At 38.1% G+C, this 23,530-nt stretch overlaps 1 pseudogene; it reads right to left on the bottom strand.

Annotated features, from left to right (window-relative positions):
* Positions 1–18,141: 18,141 nt before the first annotated feature.
* On the bottom strand, positions 18,142–19,413 carry LOC102833663 (annotated as a pseudogene).
* Between the last annotated feature and the right edge of the window lie 4,117 nt (positions 19,414–23,530).

Below are 23,530 nucleotides of genomic sequence, written 5' to 3' on the forward strand. Positions count from 1 at the left end.
GTTGGCAGTTCAAGCTCACCAGCCACTCCTTGGAAACCCTATACAGGGTCCCTATGGATCTGAACTGACTCAACAGCACTTAACAAAAACAATACCCTACCATGAAACAATTTACAGGTCTTCTGAAATATCTAGCCTCATAAATCCTTTCTTGATATAATAGATTTGAGAGATATGCAACTTGAAAGATCATCTTCAGTACATGTATTTTAGATTAAACAATAGTATCTCTTACTTTCTAATACTAAACATTCAACATTGACCAGAACACCATTTGTTATTGTACACCTTCATATCCACCTATACATGGATCCCTACCCTAATGCTCCTATTTGTTCTCTCAAAAAACCTTGTAGGTTTCAATGTATTTGCATTGTTTAATAGAGGAGACAAATGCAAACCAAACCAAATCCACTTCTGTAGCTCAGGATGACCCCATAGGATAAAGTAGAACTGTTTCATAGAGTTCCTAAGATGATAAATCTTTACAAGAGCAGATGGTCTCATCTTTCTCCCATGGACAAGCTGATGTGTTTAAGCTGCTGACCTTTCCTTTAGCAGTCCTATGCTTAACCCACTATGCCACCAGGGCTCCTTTATACAAGGAAAATGTACTGCAAAATGTGGAAAATTAGAAACTGAATGGTTGTTTTCTTCAAATAACAACACTGCTGATTATTGTACTTGATAGGGATTGGCAGTTCTATTAAGTGCTGTAGAATCAGTTATGACTCACAGTGACCCTGTATAGCATTTCTGAGTAGCAGCTAATGGTTTGAGAATAGCAGTCTGGTGCTTAGTCTACAGTGCCACACCAGGACTAAATTTCATAGTATTTGCTGACTTCTGATCTTACCTATTTGGACAGATTATTTAACCAAAATGAAATGCAGTCAGCAAGGAAGAAAGTTAAACTGAATGAATTAGGCATAAATTCATTCACTCATTTCGTGTGCTTGTTGCGTGTTTGTTGTTGTGGCTGTTATGTGCCTTTTAGTCTATCAGACTTATAAAAACCCTTGAAACCAGAGCAGGACTGCTTCTCAGGGTGCCCCAGCTGGTGCTATTGTTGGCTAGGTGTTGGGCTTGTAACCTCAAAGTTTGGGGTTCAAAACCAACAGCCTCTCTGTGGAAGAAAGATGAGGCTGTCTGATCCTGTGAAGACTAACAGTCTCAGAAGTCCTATATAGGGTTTCTATGAGTAGGAACGGATTTGGTGGCAATGGGTTTAATCTTTATGAAAACAGATTAGCAAGTCTTTTCTCCCACAGAGTCACAGTTGGATTTGAACCACCTACTTTTCCGTTTCTCTGCTATTTATAGAGTTTTCAGTGACTAGTGATTCGGAAGTAGTTTGTCACTCTTTCTTCCTAGTCTGTCTTTGTTTGGAAGCTCATCTGAAACCTGTCCACCATGGGTGACCCTGCTGGTTATTTAAAATACCGGTGGCAGAACCCTCAGAATCACAGCAACTCAAACTACCACAGCACGACAGACAGACGAGTGGTGGCCATTTGGTTTTATGTCTATACAGTCTCTTTAAATTTTGATGTCACTCTTGATACAATCCTGATATAATCAAGATACAATCAAGATGTTCTCTCCTAATCCTATCAATCCTGATATAATCAAGATATGCTTTCCCAAGATGGAGGTTCCTGGAACAGCTGAGTGTCTTGATCCAGAAAACAATGGATTTCTGGATTCTCCTGCAAATTCCCCAGCTATAAACCCTCCGATCCTCCAAACATAACTTTATATTTGTTCCAGAGTTCCAACACCATCTCATGAGCCCTCTTGGCCTGGTATTCCATGTTGTTGTTGACCAAGGTCCTCACTACATGTCTACCTGATCCGCTGTCTTGAAGGTGGAAGGCCTGATAGTGTAGTGGTTAAAAATCTGGCTGCGAACCCCTCAGTCAGCAGCTTGAATCCACCAGGCCCTCTGAGTGAGAGAGATGAGGCTTTCCGCTCCTTGCAGTTAAACAGCCTTGGAGTCTGGCACATTAACCCACAGCACCACACCAGGACTCCGAATCTTGCTGCTCTAAGATCTCGCTGCCAATAAACAACATTCTTATCAATGGAGAAAAGATTGAAGTTGTCAAGGACTTCATTCTTCTTGGATCAACTATCAACACTCGCAGAAGCAGCAGTCAAGAGATCAGACAATGTATTGCATTGGGCAAATCTGCTGCACAGGAACTCTTTAAAGTATTGAAGAGCAGAGATGTCAGCTTGAGGACTAAGGTGCGCCTGACCCAAGCCATGGTATTTTCAATAACCTCATATGGATGCGAAAGCTGGACAGTGAATAAGGAAGATCATAGAAGAATTGATGCCTTTGAGTTGTGGTGTTGGAGGAGAATACTGAGGGTGCCATGGACTGCCAAAAGAACCAATAGATCTGTTTTGGAAGAAGTGCAGCCAGAGTGCCCCTTGGAGGCCAAGATGGCTAAGCTTCGTCTCTCATACTTTAGACATATGGTCTGGAGGGAACAGTCGCTGGAGAAGGATGTCATGCTGGGTAAGGTAGAGGGTCAGAGAAAAAGAGGAAGACCCCTTACGAGATGGATTGGCCAGGTGGCATCACTGATGGACTTAAGTGTGGCAGTGGTAGTGAGGTTGGCCCAGGATCGGACATTGTTTTGTTCTGCTGTGCATGGGGTCACTGTGAGTCAGTTCCGACTTGATGGCACCTGACAACAACAACAACCTTTCAGTTAACTATGGAATCTTAAAAATTGCACTACCAGGGCTCCTTGTTTGTTTTTCAAAATCTCATTTAACATTTCAATATACCTGCAACAACAAGGTGCTTGTTTTTATACTTAATCCCAGAAGATAAAGAAGCCTGAAAATTCTCAATTGGGATTTTGAAGTAAAATCTTAAAAGAAGATGTTTACAGAAGTGTGAACAAAGTTAAGAAAATACACCAACTGATTTTTTTGGGCTTCCACAACCAGACACAGAGCAGATGAAGAGAATCATTAATCTCCCCATTAGGCTTGAAAGAGCAAGTGTGGGTGGTTGGGGTATTACCAGAATTCGGTTTGTACTGGAGTCATGAAAGCATGGAAAAGCAATGCCTCACAACAGGATCTGTCCTCGTGAAGAGATGCAGCTACAACAATGAAGATGTTAAGAAACTGTAAGACACAACGTATCTTAAACCTCCTTTCCATCTGCCTGCCATGTCTGGCCTGGACTTTTCACTGGAAGCCAGAGAAAAGGAAGCTCATTGATGTAGTCCACAGGGGTCAGCCTCCCAGGGCACAGAACTGGGGATAGAAGAGCAGAGAATGAATGGAAGGAGATGGCAATTGAGCATAGCCAACAGAGTGCTAAAGGTAGAAAATGAATAATAAAAAGGGTTCACCAACTAGCCAACTGGTAGGGTTTGTAGAGTGCTACATTAGACAAAATTTATAAATGTAGTGATGACACAAAGTAGGTAGGAATTCAAACTTATTACTGGAGTCTGGGTCAGCATCACAGGGAACCAGAGCAAGCAAAACTAGGAGCACATGAATCTGAGTTTCCTTGACAGCAAATAAACCAGCTGCTGTGTTAATTCATGGGGGTGAAATCAGAATGTGAACAAATTTAAAAGCCTACACTTTATATCCTTTAAAAGTATATCTGATTCCTTTCCTCAAAATTATTTGAAGTATTACTGGGTGCCAGGCACCGTGCCAGGATCTCATGATGCCTAAACTCAAAGTAAATATGCAAAGAGATAGAAAGTGTGAAGGATGCTTGGAGAGCACACAGTGAATATATTGTGTAGTATTGGGGTATTGTCATTCAGAAAGAAATAACAAGACTCAAGGGATAGCTAGAAACTATTCAGTTGCAGAAAGAGGGAGGTATTTCCACAGGAAGACATATGCAGAAGTATGCAGGTAAGAGACAGCATGGTGTGCTCAGATTTGTGAGGAACATAAGGCACTGAACAATAAGTGTGCACGTTAATTGAGCACTTAGTATCTGCTAGATACTACTGGTTTGCATTATTGGCATTTTAAAACAAATTCATGAATAACCATTAGGTGAAAGCAAACCAGGAGTCCACAAACAGAAGAAAGAATAAACAAAATTTGAAATATACACAATGGAATCTTATTCAGGAACAAAAAGGAATGAAGTTCTGATACATAATATGACAACTATGAGTCTTAAAAGCATTATGCTGCATGAAATAAGTCAGACACAAAATGATACATGTTGTATGTTCCCATCTATATGAAATATCCAGAAGTAGCAAATGCATAGAGACAAGAGTTTATTAGTGGTGATCAGGAGCTGGGATGAGAGGTTAGGTGTTATTACTGAAAGGGGCCTGTGTTTCTGTTTGCTGTTGTTGTTAGATGTCATCGTGTCAGTATGGACTCCTAGAGACCCTATGCACAACACAATGGAACACTGCCCAGTCTTGCACCAACCTCATAATCATTGCTACATTTGATTATGATGATACAAAACTTTTGGAAATGGTTAATGGTAATGATCACGTAACTTTGGAAGCATAATTAATGTCCTGACTTGTATACTTCAAAACAGTTAAAGTGGTAAATGTCCTATTATTCACTTTTTAATATAAATTTCATTTATTTATTTATTACACAATAAGCATTTATTGAGCTCCTATTCTATGCTAAGCATTTGGGATACATCAGTGAGCAATAAAGATGTACATCTTTATAGAGCTTAAATTCTAGGGTAGAGAAAACAAACACACACAAAAATCAATAAAACTAATGGAATATTAGAAGTCTGTCAATGTTGTAAGGGAACCAAAACTAGGGCAAAGTAAGGGAGATAGGAGTTGGGATGAGGGGGAAACTGAGTTGTTAATTTAAATATTGTTGTTAAAGGCCATTCAGTAGAGTTGGTTCCAACACTTAGTGACCATGTACAGGGCTTCTGAGAAGCAGCTGGTGAGTCCGAACCACCGACCTTGCAGTACAAAGCAACCTTGTGGTCCAGTGCTTATCCCACAGTGCATTGAGAAAATAAAATTTAAGCAAAGATTTGCAGAGATGAGAGAGTGAATAATAGGGTTAAGCAACAATAACAATAAAAATCACAGATACATAAACTGTCAAATGATCTTTGTTGGCAGGGTAAAAGTAGGTCTTTAAAATAATTAACATATAAGTTGAAGCTAACAGGATGAGTAGACCTTAGCCAGGTAAAGAAGTAAACTGGTGTCTTCAGATGAAAGAAATACCAAGTACCTGAGAAGGCAAGACTTCCATCTGAGTTTGGAAATAAGGTTGAGAGATCTATTTAAGCATACGTAAGGTGTTTCTAAAACGTTCTGTGGAAGAGTCAAGTGTGTGGATATAAAAGTCTGGAGCTCAAAGAGTGGTATAGAATATAATAGATATGTGATCATTTCATATTGAAATATTTTTGGAAGCCAAGTGGACGCCATAGGAGAGACAAGTGGGTCCAAAAGCATGCTCTGAGTAACCTCTGCTTTAAGATATTGAACAGAAAAGTAGTCAGGAAAGAAGTCTGAGAAGTCCTGAGACATAGACAGAAAATAAGGACAAAATGGTGTCAGGAAAGTGAATGAAAATAGTGTTTCAACAGGAGTGGTTAAAATTCATCAGCCGCGCCTCGGAAATCCCATAGAAGGGTCGCCACAAGTTGAAACTGACTCAATGGTATTCAACAACAGCACACAACATAGAGGGGTCAAGTAAAATAAAGACTGAAAAGTGTCTTCCGTATTCTTAGAGTACAGAGGCTACTGATTAGATATAGACACCTGAGACAGCTGTCTGTGTGATAAATTGAGAGTGGTATCTGGAGTCCGGGTGTGGCACTGCAGGATAATGTGCTGGACTGAAAGATCGGTCCAACCACAAGGTTGGTGGTTCAAACTCACGCTGCTCCTCTGAGACCCCGGTCACCATGAGTCGGAACCAATTCGATGGCACTTAACAACAACTACATTCATCACACACACATCATAGACTGCCAGAAGGATAAACAAATCTCTCTTGGAAGAAGTACAGCCAAAATGCTCTCTATAAGCAACAATGGCAAGATGTAATCTCACGTGGTTTGGACTTACTATCAGGGGAGACCAGTCACTGGAGAAGTACCTCATGCTTGTTAAAGTAGAGAGTCAGCGAAAACAAGGAAGATCATCAGAATGATAAATTGGCACAATGGCTGCAACAAAGGGCTCAAACATAGCAATAATTGGAAAGCTAGTACATGCAGAGTAAAACCATATGGAATGTAGTTAAAATAAAGCATTGAGCTAGAGAGATAGTATAACAAATTTCTAAAGCATGAAAGGGTACTACTATTGTTTACACTTAGGGAAGCTAAAAAACGAAGAGGTAAATCATGTGTTCAAGGTCATACAACTAATGCTTCAGATGCAACTAGTAAGACTAGAGAGTCAGACTCCAGAGTCTGTGAACTAAATATCACTACCAGTACACGTCTTAGAGCGTGATTGAGAGAGAAATGGTCATCCGGAGTGATGAACAAAATCACTAGAGATGGAAACAAGCCTGGAACATGAGAACTTTGTGGAATTTGCACATTATCCTCTCTGTGGAAAATGTTGATCCACCAAATGATTTAAACAAGAAAGTTCTTCCTCAATTGGTTGAGGATATAACCTGAACAAGCAGCAAGACTTTTGGTCATTGATTAAACCATGATTATAATTTCTTATAATTAACATGGCTGTTAAAAACATATCCTCTATGGTGTGAAAGACTTGGGTCACATTACCATAATATCTCTTTAGTCCTATCCTGTAACAATTGCTGTGATTTCTCACGGGCCAAGCTTGATGGAGTAAACCTGATCTCAGGTTTATCAGTTAGTTTGCAGCATTTGGTGTTCAGTTCATCTGGTCCTGTCTGCAGTCATCTCCCCAGGGATGGATTCTGTTTTCATATCCTCTTAGTCAAAGAACTCTCTTTTTTGGCTTCCTTAACACATTGGCTACTTCAGTTATCAAACAATATAATTTGTAGCACATGTAACCAAATTTTTGCTGAAGGTAATGATACTGCCAACAGTATCTCAGCAGGGAACTGCTAGATGTTCAAACTGGATTCAGAAGAGGATGTGGAACAAGGGATACCATTGCTGACATCAGATGGGTCTTGCCTGAAAGCAGAGAATACCAGAAAAATGTTTACCTGTGCTTTATTGACTATGCAAAGGCTTTAGACTATGTTGATCATTACGAAGAATGAGTATTCCAGAACACTTAATTGTACTAGACCAAAGGCAGTGATTTGAACAGATCAAGGAGATAATGAATGATTTAAAATATAGAATGGTGTGTGCCAGGGTTATATTCTTTCACCATACTTATTCAATTTGTATGCTGAGTAAATAATGTGAGAAACTAGATTATATGTAGAAGAATGCAGCATCAGTATTGGAAGAAGTCACATTAACAACCTATGATATGCAGATTATACAACCTTGCTTGCTGAAACCAAAGAGGACTTTTAAATATTTACCAATGAAGATCAAAAACCTCAGCCTTCAGTATGGATTGCACCTGAATGTGAAGAAAACAAAAATCCTCAACTGGACCAATAAATAGAATTGTGATACATGGAGAAAAGATTGAAGTTATCAAAGATTCATTTTGCTTGGATCCTTAATCAACACTCATGGAAGCAGCAGTCAAAAAAATCAAACGATGCATTGCATTAGGCAAATCTGCCACACAAGACCTCTTTAAAGTGTTCAAGAGCAAAGATAACAGTTTGAGGACTAAGGTGTATCTGACCTAAGTCTTGGTATTTTCAATAGTCTCATATGCCTGTGAAAGTTGGACAGCGAATCAGGAAGGCAATAGAAGAATTGATGCGTGTGAAGAAGTATTCCATACTATGGAATGCCAGAAGAATAAACAAATCTGTGTTGGAAGAAATACAACCAGAAAGATTTTTAGTAGGCAGGATACCAAGGTTTGCCTCTCATATTTTAGACATGTTATCAGGAGGGACTAGTCCCTGGAGAAGGCCATCATGCTTGGTAAAGTGGTTGTTGTTGTTAAGTGCCATCAAGTTGATTCCATTTCATAGTTACCTTGTATAGGGTTTCTGAGGAGTAACTGGTAAGCTTGAACAACTGACTTTGTGGTTCAAACCAACATTGCAGTCCAGTGCATTTCCTGCAGCACTAACTAGGTAAAGTGGAGCATCAGTGGAAAAGAGGAAGACCCTGAACGAGGTGGGTTGACACAGTGGCAACAGCAGTGGGCTCAAGTGTAGCAACAATTATGAGGCTGATGCAGGACCAGGCAGTATTTTGTTCTGTTGGGCATAGAGTCATTATGAGTTAGAACCGACTCGACAGCATCTAACAACAACAACACATAGAATCAAGTTGAGAAGGGCAAGGAAAGAGGGGAATATATTGACTGTAATGTTGGAGAGAGGTTGACATATCTGAGAGGACATAAGCAAAAAAAAAAAAAAAAAGGGAAGGAGTGAGAGAGAGAGAAACACCCACTGCCATCGACTCAATTGTGACTCCAAGTGACCCTATCTAAGATTTCTGAGACTGTAAATTTATGGGAGCAGATAGTCTCATCTTTCTTCCAAGGAGTGGCTGGTAGGTTCAAACTGCTGACCTTTTGGTTAGCTGCCTGACTCCTAACCCACAGCACCAACAGGGTAGATAGGAGGGAAAATTTTCAGGGCTTGGTAATTGAGTTGATGGTGTGAGTGATTGACTAGTGATATCCCTTAAAATAAAATGAAGATGGAATCAACGATGTGATTGAATTGCCTAAAATGTGAGTGTAGACCAGCAGATAAATTAATGATATTCTAAACAGACCCTATTTCATTATTGCAATACAATTAAATTTGCAGTGCTGTGTAGTGTTTAAACACATAAACTCATTCAGACTGTGTGGGTTCAAACCCGAGTTTATTGGCTGGGTGACCTAGTAGATTTGTTGTTGTTGTTGTTAAGTGCCATCGAGTGGGGTCCGATTACTCACCATGATATTCTTCAATTTCTTCATTGATACAATAAGGAAGACAATAATACTACCTATCTGGTAAGTTCTGGATATTATTAAATGAGCTAATAGACAAAATGCTTAGAGCACTATTCCATAAATACTATATTAGATGACAAGCTATGGACAGCATTGAGAAGTATGAGTATTCCAGAACACTTAATTGTACTTCTAAGGAATCTGTACCTAGACCAAGAAGCAGTTGTTCGAACAGAACATGGGAACACTGAATGTTTTAAAATTGGGAAAGGTGTGAGACAGGGTTGTATTCTTTCACCATACTTATTCAACCTGTATGCTGAGCAAATAATAAGAGAAGCTGGGTTCTATGAAGAAAAACGTGGCATCAGGATTGGAGGAAGACTCATTAACAACCTGCGATATGCAGATGATACAACCTTGATCGCTGAAAATGAAGAGGACTTGAAACATTTACTTATGAAGATTAAAGAGCACAGCCTTCGATATGAATTACATCTCAATGTCAAGAAAACAAAAATCCTCACCACTGGACCAATAAACAACATTCTTATCAATGGAGAAAAGATTGAAGTTGTCAAGGACTTCATTCTTCTTGGATCAACTATCAACACTCGCGGAAGTAGCAGTCAAGAGATCAGACGATGTATTGCACTGAGCAAATCTGCTGCACAGGAACTTTTTAAAGTATTGAAGAGCAGAGATGTCAGCTTGAGGACTAGGGTGCACCTGACCCAGGCCATTGTGTTTTCAATAGCCTCATATGGATGCGAAAGCTGGACAGGGAATAAGGAGGATCGTAGAAGAATTGATGCCTTTGAATTGTGGTGTTGGAGGAGAATACTGAAAGTGCCATGGACTGCCAAAAGAACCAATAGATCTGTTTTGGAAGAAGTGAAGCCAGAGTGCTCCTTGGAGGCCAGGATGGCTAAGCTTCGTCTCTCCTATTTTGGACATATTGTCCGGAGGAAACAATAGTTGGAGAAGGATGTCATGCTGGGTAGGGTGGAGGATCAGAGAAAAAGAGGAAGACCCCCAACAAGATGGATCAGCCAGGTGGCATCATTGATAGACTCAAGTGTGGCAGCGGTAGTAAGGTTGGCCCAGGATCGAACATTGTTTCGTTCTGCTGTGCATGGGGTCACTATGAGTCGGTTCCGACTCGATGGCAACTGATAACAACAAAAGATGTAAGCATAAGCATTTGCCATTACTATATTTATCCTTTCTGAAATGATAGCTGCAAAGGGAAAAGATTATATGACAAAAGAAAGAGATGGAAAATGAGGTAATCAAACTTAGGAAAGAAATAGTAAAGAAGAAAAAAGAAATCACTGAAGAAATTATAATATAGTATGACAAATATAGAAATATTAGAAATACTCAGGCTTTAGTATATATATTTAATATATAAAATACATGTGATTTTTGTCATGCTATGGAGCTATGATTTTTGTCATGTAATGGTTATGAATCTGGCTGCTAACCTCAAGGTCAGCAGTTCGAAACTACCAGCCGTTCGGCGGGAGAAAGATGAGGCTTTCTGCTCCCGTAAAGATTTATACCCTCGGAACCCCTGCACAGGGTCACTATGAGTCGGAACTGACTCCACGGTACTTAACAACAACAGCAAGGAGTTCTAGCAACATAGTGGTTATGAATTGGGCTGCTAAGCTCAAGGTCAGCAGTTTGAACTAACAGGTGTTCTGTGGGAGAAAGATGAGGCTGTCTGCTGCAGTAAAGACTTACAGCCTCGAAAACCCTATACAGGGTCACTATGAGTCAGAACTGACTCCACAGCACATAACCACCACCACCATGGATATGTTGTTGTTGTTGTTATGTGCCGTGGAGTCGGTTCCTACTCATAGCGACCCTGTACAGGGTTTCCGAGGGTGTAAATCTTTACTGGAGCAGAAAGCCTCATCTTTCTCCCGCGGAACCGCTGGTACTTTCGAACTGCTGACCTTGCGGTTCACAGCCCGACTCGTAACCACTACGCTACCAGAGCTCCTTACCATGGATATGTAGTCACGAAAAATAATATATATCAGATCTTTATACACAGTTTACTTTAAATGAACCTTTCTCTTCATATGTAAATAAGCTCTTTTTCAATCTCCATCAGTAAAATGAAGGCCAAGGAGAGCCAAATCAAAATCAGTAAATTCATAACCACTAAATCATCACCTTTTTAGATCAAAGCTTCCTATTTCACATCAGTGGTAGCTTACTAAATTATTTTATTTTATTTTTTTTCAATATGGATTTAAGAAATAAAATTAGTAGTTCTCATCTTAAACCAACATTTTTGATTCAGATAAGAGATTCTGATTAAAACAAGATAATAAATGCACCATTTGTCTGAGAAACATTGTCAGTCCCAAAAATATCTTTGAAGAACTTTTTCATATGTTAGCATCTGAAATAATTTACTGTTTATATATTAAACTACATATTACATTTATTCTTTTGAATAAAATTTGTTTAGTATTTTTAAGACATCTCATGAAAGGTTGTCATGTATTTTATTGAACACATTTTATTTTGGATTTTCCTTGAAATGATTATCTGTCAATAAAAATAAGAAAAACTTACTTTTAACTAGTCTTTATCTCTTTATATGTCTCTTTCTTTTGTACATATATTTTTAAATTGTTGAAAATGGTTCTAGTTGTGCTTTTTGATAATAATTAATCTTAGATTCATAACTAAGTTTAACCAAGCATTTTTACAAAGTGTTAAGCTGTTTTTAATAAAAATTGAAAAATCTGTCTTAGTTATCTAGTGCAGCTATAACAAAAATACAGCAAGTTGGTGCCTTTAACAAACAGGAACTTATTTTCTTACAGTATAGGAGACTTTAAGGACCTCTGGTAGTGTAGTGGTTACGAATCGGGTTGTGATTCAACAACAACAATAGGAGACTTTAAAGGACAGAGCCCTGGTGTGGTGCTGTAGGATAAGCGCTCAATGGCAAGGTCCGTTTGATCTGTAAAGTCAATGGTTCAAACTCACCAGCCACTCCATGGAAACCCTGTATAGGGCAGTAAACAAAAACAACAACAAGGAAGTCTATCGTTTTCTGTTGGGAGGGGGAGCAGAGAGAGGTTCTTGTCTTTTCATCTATTTGGTGATCTTCATGTGATTTGCCATTTATCTTGCTCCATCTGTGTGTTTGCTTGCTTAATCTGCACTTTAGTGTTTGAAACAAGATTGATTTAAGACACACCCTACACTAATACTGCCTCATTTACATAACAAAGAAAAACCCATTCCCAAATGAGATTATAACCACAGAAAAAAAAAAACATAAAAACCCTTTGCTACAGAGTTGATTCTGACTCATGAGACTGTATAGGACAGAAAGGAACTGCCCCATAGGGTTTTGAACAGGTCATCACATCTTTTTCAGGAGGAGCAGCTGGTGCATTCAAATAACAGACCTTTCGATTATCAGGCAAGCCTTTAACCACTATGCCACCCAGGCTCCACTATGCTATTGTTGGTGTTGTGTGCTGTCCTGCTGATTCTAACACATAACAACCCTGCATAGGGTTTCAAAGGAGCAGCTGGTGGGTTTGAAACACCAACCTTTCTGCTAGCATCTCAGGGCTGATCCTACAGTGCCACATCAAAACTCTATCATAGTAGGTGTAGGGATTAGGATTTACAACATGTATTTTGGGAGAAATGCAATTCAATCCACAGCACTAGCTTTTTTATGCATTCTTACTTTAAAATGTTCATAACAGAAAAATCACATGTAACAAACTATCTTAATTTAAAAATAGACCATGATTTATTTTCTAAATATTATAACACACTCTGATTCTGATGTGTGTATGCTTGAAATTTAAAAAGAACTGGTATACTGATGTGATCTTTTCCAAAAATATCTTTGAAGAACTTTTTCATATGGTAGCACCCGAAAGAATTTACTGTTTATATATTAAACTACATATTACAGAAATTAAGCTGAACACGTTACCTGGTTTTCAATGTAAAATGTAATTAGGAAAAAAATAAGGACACTGAGCACCTAGAGCTCTTGAACAATAAGTGAATAAATAAAGAACATTGCGTATAAAGGAGTCCTGGTGTGACAATGTAGGATAAGCACTGGACGGCAAACTGCAAAGCTGACAGTTCAAATCCACTAGGCACTCCTCAGAAACCTTATACAGGGTCACCATGAGTCAGAACCAACTCAATGTCACTTAACAACAACACTGTGTATAAATAATATTCATGGGGATAAATATACGTGATCTGCAAGTAAACCCACGGCTCTTGGTCAATTCTGACTTATAACAAACTGTAGGACAAAGTAGAACTGTTACCTAGGGCTTCTGAGACAAAATCTCTATGGTAGCAAACAGCATCATCTTTCTTTAGAGGAAGGGCTGGAGAGCTTGAACCAACAACCTTGTAGTTAGCAGCCAAATACTTAACCCCCAGTGTCGACAGGCCTGCAATATAAGTCGTACTTACATAGCTAAGCATATATGTAATATGGAGTCCTCGTGTGGCACAACAGGGTTAGCACTGGACCACAAGGTTAGTTTGAATGGGAATGTTGGCAGTTCAAACTCACCAGTCTCTCCTTGGGAACTCTATACAGGGTTGCTATGAGCCAGAACTGACTTGACGATACTTAACAACAACAACATATCATAGAGTTAGTTGATCAATGAAGACTTTCTGAGAAGGTGAGTTTTCTGGAGCTGTATTTTTACTTTCTGAGTGAAAGAGAAGAGATTCCTGGTCTCCTTCTTTACTCAGTGGCATTTGAATCAATATGAGTGGATGATATCACCCGGCGGAATGTGAAGTGAGTTTTAATTGTTGTTAGGGTTCTGATTATTAATGGATTTTTACGGTTGTTGTTTTTTTGTGTGTGTGTTTTGAATTGTACCCTATCAGCAAATGAAGGTCCTGAGGACTTTTACTGCATTTGCATCATCACGGTCAACTCTACTTTGAGGAGGCAACTCTTCCCCAGTTGCATTTTGAGTGCCTTCCAACCTGAGGGGTTCATCTTCCAGCACTACATCTGACAATATTCTGGTGTTCTTCGTCTTCTTTCAATATTCAATAATCTGGTGCTGACAGTGTTCCAATGCTATTCATAAGGTTTTCAGTGACTAAATTTTTGGAAGTAGCTTGTCTCTCTTTCTTCCTAGTCTGTCTTCATCTGGAAATTCAGCTAAAACCTCTTCACCATTGCTGGTATTTAAAATACTGGTGTCATAACTTCCAGAATCACAGGAACTTATAAGACATCACAGTATGATAAACTGACAAACGAGTGGTAGTGGGTGTGAATATAACAAAGTAATTGGGGGTAGGGATGGGTCACATAATCTTGACGTAAATGTACTGCTGTTAAGTGATATTGAGCCAATTTTGACTCATAGTGACCCACTCACTACCTGATTTCCATGGAGCGGCTGGTGGATTTAAATCCCCAACCTTGCTGATAGCAGTTCAGTACTTATATTCCTGAAGTAAACATTGTTGTTGTTAGGTGCTGTTGGCTAGGCTCCAACTCACAACAATGCTATATACAACCAAATGAAACAATGCACAGTCCTGCATAATCCTAACCACTGTTGTTAGGCTTAAATCCATTGCTGCTGCCATTGTGCTAATCCAGCTCTTGGATGTCTTCCTTTGTTTTACTGACCCTCCACTTTACTAAGGATAATGTCCTTCTCTAGAGACTGGTCCTTCCTGATAACATGTCTACAGTGGAGAGAGACAAAGTCTTGCCATTCTGGCTTCTAGGGAGCATATTTACAGTACTTCTTTCAGCACAGATTGTTTGTTGCTCTGGCAGTCCCTGGTACTTTTAATATTCTTCTCCAACAACATAACTTAAATGCATCAATTCTTTGCTAATCTTCCTTATTCACTGTCCAACTTTTACATGTATATGAGGCTGTTGAAAATACCATGGCTTGGGTCAGGCACACTTTAGTCCTTAAACTGATACCTTTGCTCTTAAACACTTTATAAAAAAGTCTTCTGCAGCCAATTTGCCTAATGCAATATCTCATTTGATTTCTTGGCTGCTGCTTCCATGAGTGTTGATTGTGGATCCATGACAAATGAAGTCTTTGAAAACTTCAATCTTTTCTCCATTTATCATGATGTTATTTATTGATCCAGTTGCGAGAATTTTCACTTTCTTAATAATGAGGTACAATGCATAATAAAGGCTGCAGTCTTTGATTTCATCAGTATTTTAAGTCCTCTTTGGTTTCAGCAAGCAAGATTGTATCATATACATATTACAGGTTGTTAATGAACCTTTCTCCAATTATGATGCCATGTTCTTCTTCATATACTCAAACTTGTCAAATTATTTGCTCAGATTGACTAAATATGGTGAAAGAATACAATCCTGGTGCACACCTTTCCTGATTTTTAAACATTCAGTATCTCCTTGCTCTGTTTTAATGACTATCTCCTTGTCTATGTACAGGTTTCTCATGAGTATAATTAAGTATTCTGGAATACCCATTCTTTGCAATGGTATCCATACCTTTTTATGATCCACACAGTCAAAAGTCTTTCCATAGTCAATAAAGCACAAGTAAACATCTTTTTGGTATTCTCTGCTTTCAGTCAAGACCCATCTGACGTCAGTAAGGGTATCCTTTGTTGCACATCCTCTTCTTAAACAGACTTGAACTTCTGGCAGGTCTCTACAGATGGAGTGTTACAGTATTTATTTATTTATTTATTTATTTATTTATTTTTATTTTATCTTCAGCAAAGCTTTATTTGCATGTGCTATTAATAATATTGCTCAGTGAGTTCCACATTCTTTTTGGGACACCTTTTTTGAAATGGGCACAAATATAGATCTCTTCCAATCAGTTAGCCCGGTAATTGTCTTTCAAATTTCTTGCAATAGATAAGTGAGCATCTCCAGTGCTGCATCATATTGTTGAAACATTTCAATTTGTAGTCTGTCATTTCCTGTAGCCATGTTTTCTGTTAATGCTTTCAGTGAAGGGTGGGCTTCTTCCATTAGTACCTTTGGTTATAGATCATATGCTATTTCTTGAAATGATTAAACATGGACCATTTATGTTTGGTGTCTTTTTGTATTCCTTCCATCCTCTTTTGATGCTTTCTGTATCATTCAATATTTTGATCATGTTGTTGTTGTTAAGTGCCATTGAGTCAGTTCTGACACATAGCGACCCTTTGTAGGATTTCTGAGGAGCAACTAGTTGACTTTGAACTGCTGACTTTTTGGTTCAAACTGACCTTGTGACTCAGTGCTTATACTACAGCCCTACAAAATGGTCCACATTGACCATAGAATCCTTCAATATTTCAAGTCGAGGCTTGAATTCTTTCTTCAGTTCTTTCAGCTTGAAAAATACTGAGCATGTTCTTCTCTTAATTTTCTAACTCCAGGTTCTTGCACATTTCTGTATAATAATCTACTTTGTCTTCTTGAACTGCCCTTTGAAATTTTCTGTTCAGTTCTTTTACTTCCTCATTTTTTCCATGAACTTTAGCATCTCTATGCTGGACAGCAAAATTCAGAGTCTCTTCTTTTCTTTCTTTCCTGTCTTTTAAATGACCTTCTGCATCTTCCTTTATGATGGTCTTGATGTTATTCCACAACTCTCCAGGTCTTTAGCCATTAGTATCTAATGTATCAGATCTGTTCTTGAGTTGGTCTCTGAATTCAGTTGGGTCATATTTTGGCCATCATGAAATTGTTTTAATTTTCTTCAACTTCAACCTAACCTTGCATATGAGCAATTGATGCATGAGCAACTGTTTCACAGTCTGCCTCTGGCTTTGTTTTGGTTAATTATGTTAAACTTTTCCATCATCTCTTCCCATAGGTGTAGTCAATTTGATTCCTGTGTATTCCCTCTGGTGATATCCATGTGTATAGTTGCCTCTTATGTTTCCTTAAAAAGGTTTTTTACAATGGATAAGTCATTGGCCTTGCAAAATTCTTATCATGTGCTCTCCAGTGTCATTTCTATCACTGAGATGATCTTTTCTAATTACTGATCCTTCCTTTTTGTGTCCTATGTTTGCATTCCAATCACTCATAATTATCAATGCATCTTATGATCAATTTCAGATTGAAGAAGTTAGTAGAATTCTTTAGTTTCATCATCACCAGCTTTAGTGGTTGGTGTATAAATTTGAACATTAGTGGCATTAACTGGTCTTCCTTATAAATGTATATGTATTATCTTATTACAGACAGCATTGTACTTCAGAATAGATTTTTTTTTTTTTCGCCAGTAACTTAGGTGTTTATTGTAACTATCAAGATCTTGCTATTATATCTTATATATAAGTTGTATATATACACCTGCTATTATATGGTACACTTTTTAGAAAGTAAGTTCAATCCAGTACATACTAAAGCCAATAACATACAAGTTTATTATGACTATCAAGCTGTATGTATTATAGGTTATACATATACTGTATGCATGTACTGCAGGATGATTGCTTTATGTATAAGAAACATGAGATATACATGTGTATGGGAAACCGTATGTTTGCTACTCTGATTGTATTTGCTGCATCCTGTTCTCTGATTGGAACTTCTGAACTCTATCATAGTACTATGGGACCACGGATGTATATGTGGTAGGACATTGCCTGAATAAACATTATGCAGTGCATGACTATATGATGGTGGTTATGTGCTGTGGAGTTGGTTCCGACTCATAGTGACCCTGTTTAGGGTTTACGAGACTGTAAATCTTTACAGCAGCAGAAAGCATCATCTTTCTCCTGTGGAACAGCTGATAGTTTCGTACTGCTGATCTTGTGGTTGGCAGCCAGATTTGTAACCACTATGCTACCAGAGCTCCTTGCATAACTATGTAATAGTGGGTAAAAGGGATTCATTTAAAAATGGGCATTTAGTAATTTCATCACTTATAAAGAAGTGTATTGAAAATTATGTACAGATGTTCCACTGATCCATGAATCTAAAGAATCATTTATTCAACACATTTTATTTGTTTTCTCTAATTTAGAATGTTTTCATCTGACATAATTTTTTTTCTTACACCTAAACTAGGAATTTATAATTTTTCTCATAAAAAAAAAAAACACAATGAAGTTCTTATAAATTACATTCTCTGATGTTCTTGTCAGACTCTGCAAGGTAATCCACGTATTCAATATGCTTGCTTGCAGTTTAGCCCATATCAATTTGGATTGCTTAATCCACATACCTGAGTAGCAAACTGAGCTGAACCTTCTGGAGAAAGAATGGTCAAACAGCTGAGACTACTGGGTAATTGAAGAGAAGACCATACATCCTGAGCTCCCTAGTCTAGGGTGAGGGAAGGACAGCTGATCATTGGTTATGCAGTGTTACCAGACATTACTGGTCCCAAACCATTGCTTCTGTCACCTACTGCCATAAATACAGTCAAAATACCATGCCTTTCATACTCAGCATTAATCCTCAGAGTTTAATCTTGTCCTTTATGGCAGAAGTTACCCAAAGTTCACATGGAATGCCAACATATCCACACACATTCTTGATATTTTTCACAGTGACAGAGATCAGAGGCTGAGCCCATCAATACAACAACCCTGCACTGGACTTCCTGATTTAAGAAGTAACTCTACTCTCCCTGCTACCCACTCAGAATCTTTCTTCTCTATCTGTAGCCCATGAGGAGTAACTTCTTTGAGGTCATATGACTGTTTGTCTTTCTATTTGCTTCCATCTCCTGACTGTCAGAGTGTCCAGGAATCATTATCATTAACATTAATCAGCAAGAACCATTTCCTTAGTGGTTATATCAACATGAAATTCAATTTTCATATCAACCAATATACAGTTCTGGAGTAACCTGGATTTTTCCAGTGTTTCAAAAGTAGCCTATGTGGCATGATATCCACTTCTGTTCGGCCTATAACAAGTCAAGGAAACAAAATTTTGCCCCAGTAAGATGTTTCTTGGACCACTGTGGATCATTATTGGCATCATCCTTGAAAAGCATTTCCACTTTAGATGGGTGAAACTTATCTCCTTCCTGGATGCCAGGGTTCCTTTAGAGAAAAGAATCAGTTGCTATCCTTCTACAAACCCATTCAATTGGAATCATTTCATATTGAGATGCAATGAAAGCTGTCTCCCCACATTTTTTGTTGAAAACAGTTTTGATACCTGATTCCTGTAACAATTGAAAAGTAAAACTGGTCATTTTATTTGAAATTGAAGCATTTCCTTCTAGGAAATTCTTTCTAGCTGCATTATCTGCTGTAATCTGGTCCTTGAACTGAAGGAGGACTTTGCCTGGACTATCTAAAAATACATAGAATTGTTTCATTTTACCCTTACATGATTTTCAACAATGTTTAGTATCTCAGAGGTTGCCATTATGTTGGGTAGACTGGGGCAGTGAACACGTTAGGAACCCAAGCAGTTATGTGGAGAAAAGGACAGGTCCGCAAGCTTCACAAGGAAGGGAAGTGTTAAGGACCATCAAGATAAATCTTGAAATGTCCTTTTTGATTTTGAAAATGACATACCAAAATACTACTGCTGATCATCTTCAAAGTTCTTTCAATCAGAAGCCCCTACAAATACCCTGTTTGAAATCAATACCTTAGACCTGGGACTACAAGGAGTCCCTTCTTGCCTGCAGAGTGTGTGCATTAGTGTAGTTCTCAAAAAGTTAATGGTATGGGTTTTCACTCCCACTTTGCCTGCATTTGCTGTTGCTACTGTGTGGCTTCACCAATTTCTTTTCTTTGCACATCATATTAATTCAGTCATAATTTAAGAAATGGAGTCCTCTCCCTCTTCCTTTTAATATGTGCTGTGTTGTCCTACACATCTTAAACTTTTATAGTTTCTCTATGTAACTGAAAAAAATATCTTTCAACCTTTATTTTTCTGTTTGCTTTGACCTATGAGCAGAGTAGTTAGGAATATTTGTATGTGTATGCATGTGATAGCAGTGCTATATTATTTGTGACACTTTTTCTTCTCATGTCTTGTACACAGATAGTGGAGGAAAGAATATAATCCATTGCCTTTGAGTCAATTCCAACTTGTAGTGACCATAAAGGTCAGAATAGAGCTCTCTATTAGATTTCCAAGGCTGCAAATTTTTACAGAAGCAGACTGCTATATCTTTCTCTCACGGAGCAGCAGCTGTAGGATTCAAATCACCAATCTTCTGATTAGTAACCAAGTACTTTAACTATGACAACACAAGGATTCCTTACAGGAAAGAATAGAGACCTGAGTGCCAGGCACCTGTATCAGCATGGATATAGCAGAGTGACTTGGACAAGCCTGTTTGACGTCTGTACCACATGACTTAAGTGTGTGCAAATTACAAATAACTTATTGAAGCATTGGAAAACATTTAAGTGTTTCTTGGGTTTTGTTAAATAAGTATAGATTGCTGTCAAATCGGTTCCTACCCATAGCAATTCTGTATAGAGTTTTCAAGGAGCAACTGGTGAGTTTGAACTGCTAACTTTGCAGTTCAAATCAACCTTGCAGTCTAGTGCATTACCCCACAGTGCCAAAGCAGGACTCAAGTATATATTAAGTGTCTATTAATTTCCAAGGAGAACTAAGAACAAAGTATCTCCTCAGTAAATGCTTTATTGAACCTAAAACATTGTAGTGATTAAGTCCCATATATGTGAAGAGTATTTTACATTAAAAGACCAAATGTATTATTGACTGAGCATATTAAAATATATTAATTAAGTATTCAACTAATATAGTCACATGAGTAAGCCAAGGTTTACATGTCATCATTTAACAGACTATAAAAACAATATCAGTTCATTTTCATTAAAAATTCTTGAAATCAAATCTTGTTATTTTTTTTTAATCAACAATTAATTAAATGCTTACTTTTCAAAATATGTTGTCATCATTCACTAAAGAATATAACTGTTTCATTATTTATCATTAGTGGTCTATCTATGTAATGTGACTGGTTGTTTTGTTTTGCTTTTCATCTTTGAAAAATTAGCAATTAATTAGAGTTTTTCCCAAGTTTCTGATCCTTTTATTTAAATGTGAAATAGTTAACAGAATCTATTGTGTTGGATTCTTTCTAAATAAAATCTTAGGTAAATATTACTTATTATTTTCTTCCTAAAGTCTTTTTATAGTCTTATATAATTCTTATGCAAATGATTTATTCATTGCTGATTGAAAATGAAGAACACCATAAGTTTATTAATTATTAGATTTATATCTGCAACATGAAAGTGAGTGAATCAAATGTAAATTCTGTCATATGCAAATGTACTATAGATTTATATAACCTAACAAATTAACCAAGGAAATTTAATGATATGCAGTAAAGATAATTTTTCCATACACATAAAATTTTCATTATAACCAAGGCACTCTCTGCAACTTACACATACGTAAAAACATATTTGTAACTTACAAGTCACCCTAATGCTGCAAGTGTAAAGGAGTCCTGGTGTGACTCTGTAGAATAAACACTGGGTCACAAGGTTGGTTTGAACTGCAAGGTTGGTGATTCAAATCAATAAGCTGCTCCTCAGAAACCTTGTACAGTGCCAACATGAGTCAGAACCAACTAGAGGGCACTAAAAGATAGTCTAAAAAAGGAGCCCAATGGATCTGCACAATAAGTATTGGGCATCGAGTTATACAGTGGGTGGCTGAGCCCACCAGTCTTTCTGTGGGAGAAAGATGGGACTTTCTGTTCCCACAAATATGTACAGCTTATAAACCCTGGGATCACTGTGAGTCAAAATCTTATCAAGAATACAGTGTGTAAAATATTACCCGGTTCTGAGCAAACTTCACACTTGCCAACATGTTCAAGTCCATACGTGTAGTTGTGCCAATCCATTTTGTGAAACATTTCCCTTGTCCTTGCTGGTCCTCTGTGTCACCAAATATGAGGTTTTTCTCTAGAGATTGTTACCTTCTGTCAATGTGTCCAAAGCAGGGGAGTTCTATTACCCTTGTTTTTCATTGACTAGTTTTCAGAAGTATATGGACATGACTTTCTTCCTAGTCTATCTTGGTGTGGAAGTTTTACCAAAACTATATGTGGGTGACCATGCGAGTGTTTGAAATACAGATAAGGCTGCTTCCAGTTTCAGAGCAACATACAAGTCACCAAAGTAGGACAAACTAACAGACAGATAATGAATTTTAGGTGATACCTTGTCTATTTAGTCACTGTACATATTTCAGTTTGTCATACTGTGGTGGCTTAAGTGCTGCTATGATGTTGGAAGCTATGCAACCAATAGTTTAAATACCAGCAGGTTCACTCATGGTGGATAAGTGTCAACTGAGCTTCCAGACAAAAATAGCCTAAGAAGAAGAAGAGGCTGATGACATCTGAATTATCAGCCACTGAAAATCCCATGAATGATTGTCTAGCTGACTGTATACTATCTTATTTCACTCATAGCAACTCATAGCAAGCCTATATAGGGTTTCTGAGCCTGTGACTCTTTACAGGAACAGAAAACTTCATATTTTCCCTAAAAAGTGCCCAGCAGATTTGAACTACTGACCTTGTGAGGCCAACACCTAATCCACTACAGCTTTAGGCATCCTTGAGAACCTTATTAATAGTAGCAGTATACCATCAGATATAGTGCCAGTAATGAATCCCTCAGGTAGGGAAACATCAAAATACAATTCTGGAAGAGCTGCCTCCTCACAGTAGAGTTGACCTTAATGACAAGAAAGGAACAAAGCTTTCAGGATCCTTATTTGCTAATATCATACAACTCAAAATGGGAAGACACAGCTTCAAACATCCATTAAAAATTAGAACATGAATATATGATGTACAAATCTAGAAAAATTGTTGTTGTTAGGTACCACTGAGTCGGTACCAACTCATAGCGATCCTATGCACAACAGAACGAAACACTGCCCAGTCCTGGGCCAACATCACAATTGTTGCCACGCCTGAGCCCATTGATGCTGCCACTTTGCCAATCATCTCACTGGGGTCTTCCTCTTTTTCTCTGACCCCCCACCTTACCAAACATGATATCCTTCTCCAGTGACTGGTCCCTCCTAACAATATGTCCACAGTATAAGAGACAAAGTTTGGCTATCCTTGCCTCCAAGGAGCACTCTGTCTGCACAATAACACAGATCTGTTGGTTCTTTTGGCAGCCCATGGCACTTTCAATATTCTTCTCTAACACCATAACTCAAAAGCATCAATTCTTTTACAGTCTTCCTTATTCACTGTCCAGCTCTTGCATGCACATGAGGGTATTGAAAATATCATGGCTTGGGTCAGTCACACCGTAATCCTCAAGCTAACATCTTTGCTCTTCAACACTTTAAAGAGATCTTGTGCAGCTGATTTGCCTAATGCAATATATCATTTGATTTCCTGACTGCTGCTTCCATGAGTGTTGATAGTTGATCCAATAATGAAGTCCTTGACAACTTCAATCTTTTCTCCCTGGATAAGAATGCTGTTTATTGGTCCAGTGGTAAGGATTTA

Source organism: Chrysochloris asiatica, unplaced genomic scaffold (assembly GCF_000296735.1).
Source record: "Chrysochloris asiatica unplaced genomic scaffold, ChrAsi1.0 scaffold00063, whole genome shotgun sequence".
Taxonomy (NCBI): Eukaryota; Metazoa; Chordata; class Mammalia; order Afrosoricida; family Chrysochloridae; genus Chrysochloris; species Chrysochloris asiatica.